Genomic DNA, 6,121 nt, shown 5'->3' with positions numbered 1-6,121 from the left:
TTTTTTTTTTTTTGATAAGGTTGGCCAAGAGTTTGTCAGCTTTATTTTTCCAAAGAACCAACTCTTGTCTTCACTGATTTTTTTGTATTGATCTCTTAGTCTCCATTGCATTAATTTCTGTCCTGATCTTTATAATTTCCTCCCTTGTGTGAGTTTTGGGTTTGTCCTCTTCTTTCTCTAAAAGCTTGAGGTTCAGCATCAGGTTTTTTTATTTGAGCTCAGTGTTTTCCTAATATGAGTATTAAATGCTATAAATTTTCCTCCTAAGACTGGTTTCATTGTGTCGCGTAGATTCTGATATGTTGCATTGACATTGTCATTTAACTGTAGGAACTGTCTGATTTCTTCTTGAATTTCCTCTGTGACCCACTGGTTATTCAGATGTGTGTTGTTCACCTCTTCATGTGTTTATAAATTCTTCCAGTTTCTTTTGCTTTTCATCTCCAATTTCATCGCACTATGGTCTGTTAATATACAGGAAATAACTTCAATTTCCTTTGCACTTACTTAAACATGTTTTAAGAGTGAGTATGTGGTCTGTTTTGGAGTACAATCCATGTGCAGCTGAAAAGGATGTGTATTCTCATTTTGTGAGGTGGAACACTGTAAATATCTATTAAATTCATTTCTTCAAGAGTTTGAGTTCTACTATTTCATTGTTTTTTTGTTTGTTTTTTGGTCTGGTTGATCTATATATTTATGACAGTGAGGTGTTGAGATCCCCCACTACTATTGTGTTAGTGCTGATTGGATTTTTCATGTCTGTTAGTATTTGTTTTATATAGTTGGACACGCTTGTTTGTTGCATAAATATTTGATTGTCATCTCTTCCTCTTGGGTTTTGCCTCTACAAAGATGTAGTGTTCTTCTTTTTCCCTCTTAATCAGTGTTGGTTTCAAATTATTTGTTCTGAAAATAGGATAGCTAGTTCTGCTCCTTTGGGCGGAGGATCCTGTTGCAGAGAGTATTGTTTTTTTCCCTTTAACTTTCAGTCTCTGTGTTTCTTTTTGAATATGTGTGTTTCTTGTATGCAGCATATTGTTGGAGCATGGTTCTTGACCCATTCTTCCAGTCTATTTCAATTGATTGGTGAATTGTGACCACTAACATTGTTCGTTATAACTGATATGTTTTGGTGTATCCTTATCATGACTTTTTCTTCTTTGTTGGATTCTCCTCCTTGGTGTTTAATTTCTTGTCATGCCTAATGGATTCATTCTATTTGCCTGGGGTTGTGACCCTCATTGTCTTTTCCTATGATATTTAAATTATTTTTGAGTTTTTGTTTCATATTCAAGAAGTTCCTCAGTGTCAAGAAAGTATCTTATTTGTCCATAAATTTTGAAAGATACTTTTGCAGGGTACATCAATCTGGGTTGAAGGTTATTTTTCTTTAGGGCTTTAAATAGGTTACTCCAAGCTCTTCTTGCCTTGTGGGTTTGTATTGAAAAGTCTGCTGTGATTTTGATGGGCTTTCCTTTGTATGTGGTTTTTTTTCTTTTAACTGCTTGTAGAATTTTTTTCTTGTGTTGGGTTTCTGGAATCTTAACTATTATATACTTATGTGTAAATTTTCTTTTTTTTCATCATGGCTAGTTGGAGTCCTATATGCTTTCTCTCATCTGTATGTCAAGTTCTTTTCCCCTGCTTGGGAAGTTTTCTTCCATTAGTTCTGTGAACACTTTTTTAACATCTTCTGCAATCTCATCTGTTTCTTCATTGACTCCAATCAGTTTCGTGTTATTCTTTGCATCATATAGCATGTGCTGGATTGACTTCTCATAGACCCTTACTATTTTTAAGAAATTTTTATTTTCCTGGTCACTAATCACAATCCTGTCTTCTATGTCTGAATTTCTTTCTTCACATTGGCTCATTTTGCTGTGTAAACTTTCAGTGGGGTTTTTAATCTCCTGGAAATCTGTTTGCATCTGTTTTATGTATTCCATTTGTTTTCTATGTTGGGATTCTGTCATGTTCCTCAGCTTCTTTTCCTTTTGTCTGTGTCTGCTCTAGATTTATTAATCATGTCTACCCCATGGGCAAAAGCTCTGTTGTTATCTGAGAAATTATTTCTGATTTCATATTTTCCAGATCATCTTTTGTTGTCATTTCAGAGATTTCAGGTGGTTAAGTATCAGATTATTCCATCTCGTTGCCCTTTGGGGTTGCCTTTGGTGATCTGGAAGTCTGGTTTTGAGTCTGGACATCTGGTTTATATGCCTTCTCATTTCAACAGATGCAGCCTGCTGTGCCTTTGTTGAGCTAACTTTTTGCTCACCCAGTGGGCTTCAGTTCTCAGCAATCCATGGAGTGGCCTTTCCTCTGCTGGTCATCACTGAACCAATTCCTGGCTTCAGAGAGGTGGCCTTCGGAATCCCTGGCTTATCCTCTTGTCCAGATGGGGTAATGGTTGAGGCCTGTGCACACTTGGAATGGCATCTAGGAGTGCCTCTGGTTGAGGCCTGGCCTCCTACATACCTGTTGTATGGCAGGTCCTTTATTTTGGGGGCTGTGAACCCCAGTTGCTGGGCAGGCTTCTGGCTAGGTTCCATGCACACTTTTCAGTGATATTTGGACAGGCCTCTGAATGTTGCTTGTGTGGCTGTGCAGATCTTTTTCCAGTGGGTCTCCGGCTGGGGCTTGTGGGCCCAATGGGCTAGAGTTGGGATGGGGCCCTGACTGAAAGTGCCTGCAGTCTCTGAGCCACTCTGGTCAACACAGGCTTCTCACTGGGATCTCTAAAAGGAAATATTTTAGAAAGAGTAAACTGTACATGATTTGAACATAAATAATCTCCTTTTCTGATCTTTAGAAAGATTAGAAATATAAAAGTAAAGTGAGCAAAAATACTAAAGGCAGTGTAGACACATTATTGAAAACAAATAAGATTTTTAAAGGAGGATAAAGGTCATTTGAAAAGAACTTTAAGGGAATAAAGCAGGGTGTGGTGGTGCACTCTTGTAATCCCAGCATTTGGGAGGCTGACACAGAAGGATCACTGCAAATTTGAGACCAGTCTCAGCTACATAGTGAATTTAAGGAGTGGCCTGAAGTGCATAGTGAGACCCTGTTTCAAAAAAAAAACAAAAAACAAAAACAAAAGCTAAGAGAATAAGAGTAATATTTTGAAGGCCCAGAAAGTGTTATTTTAAAAATTATTACCTATAGTTTCTGGAAGATTTGGAATCATAACTTCATACAGAAAAGTACAGCATTAGTGGAAGAGAGGAGGGGAATGAGACAAAAAAATTAAGAAGTATTATGTATATGTACCAGTTCCCCACAAAGAATGTAAACATGTACTACAAACATGCACTAAAAACAAATAAATGACAAAATAAAATAATATAGACACTGAAATATTATAGACACACCGGATTAAATTAAAAATATTGTTAAATACTGGCTTTATATAAGAACCAAGAAATATTATATAAAGGTACAAATTCCCAGTGATGAATGTCACTTTATTGTATGCCTGAAATATACCAATAAACTTAATAAAAAATACTGGTTTAATTTTTATTTTTCAAAAATGTGTCTACTGGAACATGTAGAATTATATGGGTACCACCAGGAGTCTGATATTGAGAAGAGAGAATTACACCATGATGTGTATGTAAGCAACTTTATTCCCTGTGGTTTTCAGAGGAATTTAAGCAATATTGGACTTGTAATGGGGGAGCTGGATAGGAGGAATAGCTTCTAAAGTTCTATAACTATAGTTGACCACAATTAATTTTATACAATATTTCTAAAAGCTTCTGAAGAGAATTCTGAATGTTCCCAACACAAAGGAATGAAGTTTGTGGTGATGGATATACCTTGATCTGATCATTACACATTACATGAAAGTTTTGAAATATCACACTGCTTCCCATATATATGTGTAAATATTATATGTCAAATAAAAAGATTTTTTTCTTTCTGATGTATATTCTAGATAGTAGACCTTTTTCTGTGGAACAGCTGGCAAAATTTTTTCCCACGTTGTGGCCTGTCTCCATGCTGTTTGTGGTTTCTCTTGCTGTGCAGAAGCTTTTTAATAAGAGATCCCTCTTCTTTGTGCTAGTTCAAATGCAAATGAGCTTTTGTTCAAAGGAATGAGGTTTGTGGTGATGGATATACCGTGATCTGATCATTACACATTACATGAAAGTTTTGAAATATCACACTGCTTCCCATATATATATGTAAATATTATATGTCAAATAAAAAGAGTTTTTTGTTTCTGTTGAGGTTGAACATTTTTTCATATATTTATTTGCTGCTTTTACTTCATTGTCTGAGAAATGTCTATTCATTTCAAATGCCCATTTTTGGATAGGATCTTTAAATTTGGGAGGTCTGATTTTTTAAAGTCCTTTGTATATTCTAGATAGTAGACCTTTTTCTGTGGAACAGCTGGCAAAATTTTTTCCCACGTTGTGGGCTGTCTCCATGCTGTTTGTGGTTTCTCTTGCTGTGCAGAAGCTTTTTAATAAGAAGAGATCCCTCTTTTTTGTGCTAGTTCAAATGCAAATGAGCTTTTGTTCATGAAATCTTTTCCTACACCTATACCTTTCTTCTATTTGGTTTAGTGTTTCTGTTTTAACATTTAGATCTTCAATGCATTTTGTTGTTAGTTTAGTGCATGGTGAAAGATATAGGTCTAGTTTTAATCTTTGGCAAGTTGAAATCCATTTCTTCTCGCACCATTTATTAAAGAAGCTATCTTTTCTCCAGTGAGAGCATTTGGTTCCTTTGTCAAAGATGAGGTGGCTGTGTTTGGAGTTGTTTCTGCATGTTCTTATCTGTTCCACTGGTCCTTAGGTCTGTTTCTTTGCCAGTACCATGCTTTTTTTGTCACAGTTGCTTTTGTAGTGTAATTTCAAGTCAGGAATTGTGATAGCCCTACCTTGTCTTTATTGCATAGAATTGCTTTAGGTATTCTAAGTCTCTTCTTGTTCCAAATGAATTTTTGGGTTGTTTTGTCAAGGTCTATGAAGAATGCTGCTGGGATTTCAATTGGGATTGCACTGAACCTATATAGCAGTTTTGGAAGTATGGCCATTTTCACTATAATGATTCTTCCTACCCAGGAGCAAGGGATGTCTTTCTATTTTCTGATATCCTCTTTTATCACTTCTTTTCAGGGTGCTATAATTTTTCAGAGTATATTTCTTTAATTTCTTTTGTTAGGTTGATTCCTAGGTATTTCATACTTTTGGATTTTATTTTCAAGGGAGTTGCTTCTTCAGTTGCTTTTTCGGTGTATCTGTTGTTTGTACAGGAAAGCTATTGATTTTGTGTGTTGACCTTGTATTCAGCTTCTGTGCTGAATTTGGTTATTAAGTTTAGAAAAAGTTTGGTGGAGTTCTTGGGGTCTTTTATACATAGTATCATGTCATCTGCAAATAATGAGAGTTTAACTTCATTTCCTGTCTTTATTTCATATTAATTCTTTCTCTTGTCTAATTGCTGTGGCCAATGTTTCAAAAATTATATTGAATAGGAGTGGTAATAGTGAACATCCTTGGCTTGTTCCTGATTTTAGTGTGAAGGATTTCAGTTTTTGACCATTTAGTATGATACTGGCTCTTGGTTTTTCATAGATGGCTTTTATCAGATTGAGGTAGAGACTGGGTTTTGCATTTTTTCTCTGGTTTTATCATGAATTTGTGTTGGATTTCTTTGAAGTCTTTCTGCATCTATTGAGATGATCATATGTTTTTTGTTCTTGGCTCTATTATTATAGTGTGTTATATTTATTGATTTGCGTATGTTGAACCATCCCTGCATACCTGGAATGAATCCCACTTGTTCAGGTTATATGATCTTCTTGATGATCTTCTGCATTCTATTTGCCAGTATCTTATTAAGGATTTTTGCATCTGTGTTCATTAGTGAGATTGGCTATAGTTGTATTTTTTGGTTGGGCCTTTCTCTGTTTTTTGTTTCAAGGTGATGCTTGCTTCCAGGAATGAATTTGGGAATATTTCTTCCCTTTCAATCTCATTGAGAGTTTAAACAAGAGTGGCAGTAGTTCCTCTCTAAATGTTTCTTTAGAATTCAGCAGTGAAGCCATCAGGACATGGACTTTACTAGGTTAGTAAGTTTTTAATAACATTTTCTATTC

General features: G+C 35.5%; 1 long non-coding RNA gene across 4 annotated transcripts in view; it reads left to right on the top strand.

The window, feature by feature from the left end:
- Positions 1-6,121, top strand: part of LOC104871364 — a 90,966-nt gene that overhangs the window by 28,324 nt on the left and 56,521 nt on the right. The gene's annotated exons all lie outside the window — the stretch shown is intronic.

The sequence above is a fragment of the Fukomys damarensis genome, unplaced genomic scaffold (genome assembly GCF_012274545.1).
Source record: "Fukomys damarensis isolate Sample0158 unplaced genomic scaffold, DMR_v1.0_HiC HiC_scaffold_1, whole genome shotgun sequence".
Lineage (NCBI taxonomy): Eukaryota > Metazoa > Chordata > Mammalia > Rodentia > Bathyergidae > Fukomys > Fukomys damarensis.
The sequence above is the reverse complement of the archived record's forward strand: the minus strand, read 5'-3'. Positions and strand labels throughout refer to the sequence as shown.